Source organism: Rosa rugosa, chromosome 5 (assembly GCF_958449725.1).
Source record: "Rosa rugosa chromosome 5, drRosRugo1.1, whole genome shotgun sequence".
Taxonomy (NCBI): domain Eukaryota; kingdom Viridiplantae; phylum Streptophyta; class Magnoliopsida; order Rosales; family Rosaceae; genus Rosa; species Rosa rugosa.
In genome coordinates, this window is record NC_084824.1 from 44,099,132 (window position 1) to 44,108,773 (window position 9,642).

Consider the following 9,642-nt stretch of genomic DNA (forward strand, 5'->3'; position numbering starts at 1 on the left):
CACTGAACCCAAGTTGAACTTGATGCAAGAATTGTTTGGTTTTTGTTTTACCGCTAGGATGGGTAGCGGAGGATGTAAGGCTTGATTGAGAATACAAGGCAAGGATGGTCGAGTCCTTCTAGCGCCAATGTTAACGTTAGAGTCCGCGGGGCTCTAGTTAGCTTTAGAGAGAGAGAGAGAGAGAGAGAGTGACACGAGATGTATAGTGGTTCGTCTCCCGCCTTAGCGGGAAACTACATCCACTTGAATGTTACACTAGTGTGTTGAGCCTTGCGGCCCAAGGGGATTACAAAAGATGTAATGGGATGATGTTTAAGTGGGAGGAGGCATTCCTTTTATAGGTGAAGGAATGCTTCTCCTTTACATTTTCTTAGATGTGGGACAAGTAACAACTATTTCTAGTATAGAAAAGCTATGTTGTGAGGGCAACTTGGCAAGGCCGGGAAGGTGCACTACACCAATTTCGGAATCAGACAACACATATCAGACGACAGCAAACATTTTAACTGTCGTCTGAATTAATCAGACGACATCAAGAAATATTATGTCGTCTAAGTTTTCGAATCCAACAACAGTTTTTTCTTGGCTCTTGTGCAATAGCTTTTCAGACAATGGTTGATTTTTTTGATGTTGTCTGAATGAGTTAATTCAGACAACAGTTATTATGTGATGTTGTCCAAGGTTGATTAACACAATGGTGGATAAAAGATGTTGTCTGATTGTTTTTAATCACACAACAGTTATTACTTCTCTGTTGTGCAATTACTATTAATACAATGGTTGAAAAAGATGTTGTCTGATTGTTTTTAATCACACAACAGTTTTTAGTTGTCTGTTGTGCCACTCTCTTTCAGAAAATGTACTTAAATTGATGTTGTCTGAGTTTTAGGGTTTGCTTGCCCGCCCTTGTTATACTTAGCCAAATTTTTAATTTTTCACTCTTCCCCCCCATTCGACAAAATTTGACTTTGATGTCGACTACTATTTAAAGGAACTTATAACCTAGAAACCCAACACTGTCTCTCTTCTCCTCGGCCGCACACCAAATTCTCTCTGTTCTCTCTCTTCCACTTCTTTCTGCCATCGCCGGCGACCGGTAAGGGTTTAACTCGACAACTCGTAGTAAGGGCCATTTCTTTATCGTCTTCCTCTCTGCTCCTACCTTCGCCTTCCCTTGCTCCAAATCCCAAGCTTCATTTTTGCTCCGGCACCTCCACCATCCGAGCCTCAAATCCTGAACCTTCCTCCTTCCTTCTCTTTCCTGCCAAAACCGGCCAATCCGATCTCAAAGCTCGAACCATCAGCCGCAGGACGACAGCTTCGTCCTCGTAGATGTTCCTCACTTGACCCATTTCCTCCCAAACTTGCCGGTAATATTCAATTTTTCATAATTTTTGTACTAATTTATGAAGTTTAATTTTGAATGCTTTCTTCTTCTTCCTTTTCAGTCATATCTGAATCCATTGCAACAGAGCCAAGCTGTTTTCTCGAATTTCTTTGGACACCAAAACGCTCTGGTCCCAGATATTGTGGGCTTCCAATCTATTTTGGATACCTCAATCGATTTTCGCACCAATTTGATTTGGGCACCCCTACATCATCAATGTCACCGACGTGTGCTGATAACCAACTCGAGAGGTCGGCAACAGCGAAACCACCTTATTTTATATTTTATTCAAAGTGATGCGGGAGCCAAGTTCATATTTTATTCAAGAAGTTTTTTCCAGTTACTAAACACTATATAATTAAGAGGTCTGTTCTTCAGGGTGTAGGAAATGCAATTCACATATACAGTTTCAGGTTATTGTCTTTTGAATCTCTTCATGCCATGATGTTTGATGTATTAACTGTCATAACTCGTGTCTTTTAGAATTCTTAGATGCATTAATTTGGTTCTTTGAATGATTCACGTATCAATGGCTCTATGAAAAGAGCCAAGTTGTTAGCTTTGAAAGATAAGTTGATTGTGAAATTTCTTGATGGTTTCTTCTCGTGTGTGAAGCATGGGTTGACTTGGAGTGATTCCAAGGCACCTTTGGTGTGTTGTGGAAAGTTTCTGATTTCTCACTGATTACTACCGCTGTGAAGCTGGTAGTTACTATCCTTTCCTATGATTTATTCCTTTTTTACTACATCTTATCTGTGTACTTTGTTGATAGAGGGTCTAAGCCTGTCCTTTAAGGCACAAGGCGTTCAGTTCTTGAGTTGAGGCTAATTTGTCATGCTTGATATATGCATTGATGACATTATGACAAATAACATTCATACTTCACATTAGTCTTTTGTTTTTTCCCCTAATGTCATCTTGTGTACAAGGCTATGTGGCTGCCTTGGTGCCCTCATGTTTCAAACTGGTGTAGCTGCAACATATCATAATTAATGTAAGTTTCTTCACTGGCCTATAGAACTATAGATTTGTTCTTTTCATTTTTTTATAAACTTGTACAAAATATTTTGTTTTATGTTGCCATTTCCTTCATATACTGGGAGCTTCAAACCAAAAGAGATTTTATATTGCTAGTTGGGCAGAATTTATGCAACTTTTGTTAATAAAATTGATAAAATGTAGTTTAGTTGATAAAATTGCCCACTATGATTGTAGTTATATAGTGAAAGGAGAATATCAATTGGCAAGCTTTGTGGTTCTTAAACATTTTGTCTATAGGTGGAGTCGTAAGCTCCACTCTGTATTTGAATTGATGAAATGATCGACTGTAAATAAAATACATGATTAAGTATAGTACTAGTGTGAAAGGAGCATGATATGCAAGATTTGTGGCTCTTCAAGCAAGTTGTTCATAGGGAATTGAGCAGGGCATGGTGACACCATCTCTTTTAGTCCAAGTGACAGAAATGAAAAGCATGGACATGGGTTTGCAAAGAAATCTGGACCTCTGTTGTCTGGGACAGCATATTGCATTTCATCGTGCAGCATGATATTGCTGAATAAAGTTGTTCTACCGAGTTACAACTTCAATGCAGGAGTTTCATTTATCTTTTATCAAGTATGTCACCTACTTTACCGCTCACTTAGTTCCTTTTCAACCACATTGAATCATGTGACATCTGTCTTACTATGAGTTTTACGATTAAAGTACCATCTTTGTTACGCGTCCTTCTGTTGTGTGTATTTTCTAGGTAGGCTGATAGTTTAGCGTTATCTCTTTTTTGATGATCATTATGCAAATCCACAAAGTTAGCCAACTACAATGGAATCAGATTCCCTATGATTTCTGCAGAATTTGGTAAGTAATGTAATTGTTGTATTCTTGGGCTTCTCTAGAGTTTTTACTGTGGAAAAACTCAATTGGAAACTGATTAAGGTCTGGATCCCTGTTAATGTAATCTTCATCGACATATGCTTGTATCAGGCATGTATAGGTAAGTGGTGTGCTTCATTGTTTGCATTTTAGGTTATCTTTTTCATTTGGAGCTTATTATATGTTCATGCCTGGAAATAAAAAGAAACATAAGATGACAAATTCTGAAGAGAATATTGCTAATAAGATCCATAGTATATGTTCATTTGATTTGTGCATTAATATTCCTTATTTTGTGCATATTGCAGATCCTGATTTCCTATTTTATGAAGACATCGCATCATGAAGAGTATCTCTGTGTCAAGGTAAGGGCTTTTTGGTTCAGAAATACCAATGAAATGAAGGCTTTAAATAACAAACAGCTAATGTCCAAGTGGGCTGATGAAATGTCTAGCTAGTTACTAAAACTTTATTTTCTAATATGCATGCTTCACCCTGATCTGATTTTGCATTAATCCCCAAAACGTTAGAACCCAGATGCATGTAGTTAATATGACCATATATACAAAGGTTGGTAGTGAGGTCCAGCATGATTGATCTACTTGCTGGTATAGGGTCACTTTGGTGATGTCTATACTTTATAGTTCTTATTGTAATTTATTTTCTTGTTGCAGATCTCATATCAAGGCATCGGAATTGGTAGACATTTGTGTTTTCAATTTTGCTTGGCAGAAAGAATAATTGGATTTAGGAAATGACTGTTGATATGCCTTTGTTCAGGTGCGATGTTGGGAGATACAACAGAGTGGAGGAAATGTTGAACACTGGAATAGTGCCAAAGTAACCCTATGCAATCATTGGGAGATCAAGCTTGGAACACCCAGCAAATTGTTTTCTTCTTTATCATCATGTAAAGCTTATGAAACTTGAAAGCTTGTTAAGCTAATGAAATAGATTAATGCTTTATGAAATTGTCTTTGTTGGATCTATTTGAGTTTATTTTATGTATCAAAGTTACTTTTAGTAAAATATCAGTCACTTTCATACCACTTTCAATTAAGTAAAAACAATTGTCCAAGGGAGTTAAACACAACTAAATGGATAAAAACTGTTGTTGGATCCATTTCAGCATAACAAGACTCTACATCAAAACCATTGTCCAATAAAAACTCAAACAATAGGTTTTTAAGAAACATGAAGTATCAAATACAAACAGACAATGCTTTCTTCAATTTTCTGTTGTCTTGTTTAAATCCAGGCAATAGAAAATAGCTAGTCATCTAATGTAGAAGCTTCATTCAGACAACAGTTTATTTACAAGCCAATGTTTTCTGATTGTTCTTCACAAGTTTCTCTCTTCTAGCATCTGTTGTCTGAAATTGATTTGCACAAGAGTTAAGATACTCATCGCTGTTGTTCTTTCTGGTGTTCAGACAATAGTCATGTAAGTCGTTGCTGTTGTGCAAAATTTCCTCAGACGACAGTTACCTCCTATTGTCTGATTCACCCATCAGACGGCATTGAGATAGACAACAGCAACGTGCCTTATCAGACGACAGTGAAAAACTGTCGTCTGATTCATTTTTTGGTGTAGTGGTGGCTTCCCGGCGACGTATTTGCCACTTCCGGATACCGTGGCGTAGCTTGAACATAGGGTTACAAGATGCAAGTAGCGGTTAGGCCTCACCATGGCTTGTTGGTGTCCCAAAGAGGGTGTTACTTATGCTTGGTGAGATAGCATGAGACTAGTAGAGGTATCTACAAGTCCCCGAAGTCCCCGAGTAAGAGGAGCTTCTTGGTTGGGGAGTTATAATCATGAAGTCATCAAGCATAAGTAACCGGGCAGCACGGAGCCCCTACACATGGAATCCCCAGTAGATGGCAACATCTAACTTTGTTGCACAATATTACCACAGTCCGAATGTTGTAGCCACATATCTTCAAAGCGAAAACGTCTGGGGGCACAACGAAATGAAGGTAACTCAGGATTAACTTCAACAAGTAATGGACAGTGATCGGACCTGCTTAGAGGTAGAGTGACAACGCGGGAAAAAGGGTACATCTCCCTCCATTGTACATTCTAACAAGCTCTGTCAAGTCATTCCTTTGTAAATCGATTGGCCCAGGTAAAACGAGAACCAACAAAACCCATGTCCATCAGTTCACAATCAACCAGGGCTTGACGAAATCTCGTCATCTGGGCTACGCACCTCGCCGGACCACCAGACTTGTCAGCCAGACACAAGATTTCATTAAAATCACCGGCAACTAACCAAGGAAGATTGATCTGTGCTGCTAGGGTTCTTAGCAGATTCCACGTAATATTCCTGTTTGAAGTTGTAGCCACCCCGTAGATCCCTGTGAATCGAAATACACCTTCAGAACCGATGGCACCTACTTCTGCATCGATATGATTTGCAGAATAATTCAGGAGACGCACCAGAATCTCATTCCGCCAAAAGAGTCCCAGACCACGACAATCCTCATCTCTTGAAGCACAGAGAACCCCATCAAACCCTATGCGACGACGAACATCATTTAGTAAGTCTGGTGTGGCTAGGGTTTCGGATAGGAAAACAATGCTAGGGTTTTGTTGTCGAACAATATTGACAAGGGCATCTTGCTTTTCTATGTTATTAAGGCCGCGACAATTCCATGTTAGGATTTTGAATCACTGCATGGAGTACCGAAGGGCATTGTGAGTATCCAGAGATCGGAATCAAAGAATCACGATACAGTTCTCAGAACTAGCTAGGGATTCTAGGGTCGAGAGGGAGGCTCTCTCTCTTGAACAGTGTATATTTTTTAGTTCAATGTCTTTCTTGTTTTAATCAACTGTAGAAACAATCATTACACATAAATTTGTTAGCTGAGCTGGATTTCAGCCTAATATAAGTATATTATTTAGGGTAATGATATAGGACCTCAATGAGGCCTAAGATTTGTGGCCTCAAATCCTATGTGTCATGCCATGTAAGCAAACACAAATTTTATATTCAATTCCACATAATATATCTTGCCACACCATACTATTGCAACACCAACTTTATCCTTTTATATTTCATTTTAGATGTTAGGGGTGAATCAATTACATTAATGAATTTAATTAAGTGACGGAAAAAAAAAAAGACCAGCTATTAATTATGTATTAATTTAAGAGATATGTTTGCAAATTCTTTGACCAATATTTTTCTACATCTAATTAAATTCTTTCTTTAATTTTTCTTTCCAAATAGTATTAATATATTAAATTAGGTGTCAAAAAATAGGCATTAACTTTTCTTTCCAAATATTGATTAATTTGATCCAAAATAATAGCATTAATAAATTAAATTTGGAAAATACGTATTTCTAAATTAAGAGGTAAGAAAAAATTCCTTGTTAGTAGAAGCCATTAATTATCATCTACAATCTAATTTTTTTTTTTTTTGAAATAATATCATCTTGATATAATAATATAATAATACTCAGGCCAGAAATGACCATTACATATCCTCCTTCTACCATTTATGGGTAGATAAAGAGTTTGTGAAAAACCACAGCCATACATAGATTAGGTCCGATCATTTGACGGTACCCATGCTCACTTATTTAAGAAAGCCTACAGACTATGAAATAACATAGTAAATAAGCAAGCCTAAAGGTAAAAACTTATAGTTGCCCTAGAAACAATAGGAAATAGAGTTTCTGAAACAGAGGGAATTATTGAAAAAATAGACAAACTAAAAATACTAATACATCTTGGACCTAAGGAAATACCCCAGGCCCAAGATCCACTAGGCCCAGGAGAGGCCCACAACCAAGCTAGGGCAAGGAAGGCCCAATCTGTGAATCAAGCCCAAAACCAACTGCTGCACAGGCATCACCGCTACCACCATCCCACCTCCAACAAACAAAAAATAATAAATTCAAATATAACGTTTAAACCCTAACTACATAAAGAGAAAAAAATGAACAAAAGAATATATATATAATCATATGAATATGTATTTTTCACATTCTATTTTCAAAATTTACAGGAACCCAACAAAGGTTGAATCATATACATGTGTTATGCAAATCTATTGACTGAATTACATGAAATTTTTTCTATTAATGATTGAAGAAAAAAAAATTGTTGTTCAAATTTAAGCTTTTATTATTATTATTATTATTATTATTTTTTTATGAAATGAGGTCAGCCCATTATATAGATTCAGCAACCAGTACAAAAACGAAACACCCCTGAAGGGTTGACAGAAAGAATTGTTTCTCAGATTACCCTGAGACTCCTATTATAAAACAAGAACAAGAACCCACTATACCCCCAATACACCTACCTTTTAGACAGTTATCACACTTTTATTCCAAACAAAAATCAGTAATCTTCGAAGTAAGATAAAATACCCTCAGAGATTATGATCTTTGCGACCTAATAAAAATAAAATAATTTTCAGAAGAGGAGTAGCAGTTTCCCCTTCCAATTCTGCTCGAGCCCATGACGTCCACATCACCATCCAAAGCAAGCCTGGCCCAAATAGCCCAAGGTATAGAAACCCTAAAGGCACCCAATCAGGAAATGCTAAGGGCACCCCATAGCGTTCTCCATGGAATACCAGACCATCACCACTGGCAACCTTTGCCGCTGCCAGATGACATCGACATTGCAGACCACCTAGCCCAACGCCTGTAGAATCACCGCGACCATCCTTGTCTGCCGGTCTGCAACCACCAAAATCCAGATCATCATCCCTTCTGACATACGTCACCGCAGCATAGCACCTCCACAGATCTGACCGAAATAGCTCTTCCCAGCCATTAGCCTCTCCAATGAACATAGATTGAAACAGGGCAGTACAGTTGTCGGCAGTCACCCCTACACCAATCCGTCCACCTCTGAACCTGACTCCATCGTTCTTCACCATTTTGACATTTTTGTTGCCATCACCATTACCACCTGTAGCCACCAAATCCAGGCCAAGAAGCCCCGGTTGAAAGCCATCAGAGAGCGGCGCCAGAGTCTCTGCCAGCCACCAACCCTTGTCAACAAACAAACGTTGCTCTATAAAGAGTAGACCATCTCCGAAATCCAAATAACCCCCACACAGCACCGTTGGTTGAACAAAAGTGACGAGAAGAAGGATCCATTTAGCCATAAGGCTAGAAGTGTCCACTGCCAACAAGATTGAAAATTTTGATCGGAAACCGAGAAGTTCACGATTAAACCCTAGCAGAGCAGCTAGGTCATTTTACTAGTTCTTTAATGGAAATTTCTTTGTTTAAAAAATTTAAGCATGAGTGTAATGAAAAGAAAAAATCAAAATAATTTTTTCTTTTTAGAAGAAAGCCAAAATAACTTAGAGTAATTAGATTTTGGAAGGATAAGATGATATTTTTCTCAAGAATTACATTACATGATTTGACAAATAGGTAATATGTGTAGGTGACATGCCATGACACCTAAAATTGAGGCCACAAATCTTGGGCCTCATTGAGGCTACAAATCATTTTCCTATTACTTAATAATTTTAGGCTGCGGCTAAATTTTATTTTCATTTTTATTTTTAAAATAAGAACTAGTTCGGCTACCCCCAAGTCTTGATTAATGAAACTACAAAATACATTGGGGGGGACATAGTGCCTATACCCCATATTACAATACGCATCAAGAGAATTTCTTGAGATAATAATAATAGTCTCAATTAAAACAACGTATTCTAGCAAGCACAAACTAACGAAGAGTGCTCTACTGGCTACTCCATTCGCTTTACATTTGTGGCAACATACCGGAAATATAACTGTATTAGGAATAAGCATCAGTACCAATAGAAATGAAGAGTTAGCAAATATCTGCACTAATTTAAAAAAGAATTTGATGAGGCTCAAACTGTCACGCCCCGAATTTCAAATAAAAAAATTCAAATCCGGAACGCGATAACTTAACAAGCACAAGAAAACACTTAGAAAATTCTTCATTTAAATTAAGCGATAAAGCAAACCGAGCTCACCAACATCAATACGGACTTGTTCTTTAGAGTCACATATTAATTTACAGAGAGTTTATAAATTAAACTGAACGACAATTCAATAAGTAAACACACTCACTACACAGCGGAAGAATAAAACTAACGTACACTTCAACGTCCAAGCTACAACAACAACCAACCCTCAGCTTCGATGACTGTTACTCCGACCTGCACAATAACCCCTACACCATGGAATAGTGCACCGGGTTGAAACAACAAACCCGGTAAGCTTTTGCAAGCTCAAGTGAGTAAACCTAAATAACCCCAAAATTGCCTTTCCGACTCAAGGACAACAATCAATACAATGATTAATTCCAACAACAAAATCCTTTTCTTTTCTTTTTTTAGGAACACACATGTCACAACCGTGACAAATC

The 9,642-nt window shown here is 37.8% G+C and overlaps 1 long non-coding RNA gene across 1 annotated transcript; it reads left to right on the top strand.

Annotated features, from left to right (window-relative positions):
* Positions 1–3,263: 3,263 nt before the first annotated feature.
* On the top strand, positions 3,264–4,249 carry LOC133708594 (uncharacterized). Its single transcript, XR_009845914.1, has 4 exons — positions 3,264–3,381; positions 3,569–3,625; positions 3,935–3,959; positions 4,041–4,249. It is a non-coding gene; the product is annotated as an uncharacterized LOC133708594 (long non-coding RNA).
* The last annotated feature ends 5,393 nt before the right edge of the window (positions 4,250–9,642 follow it).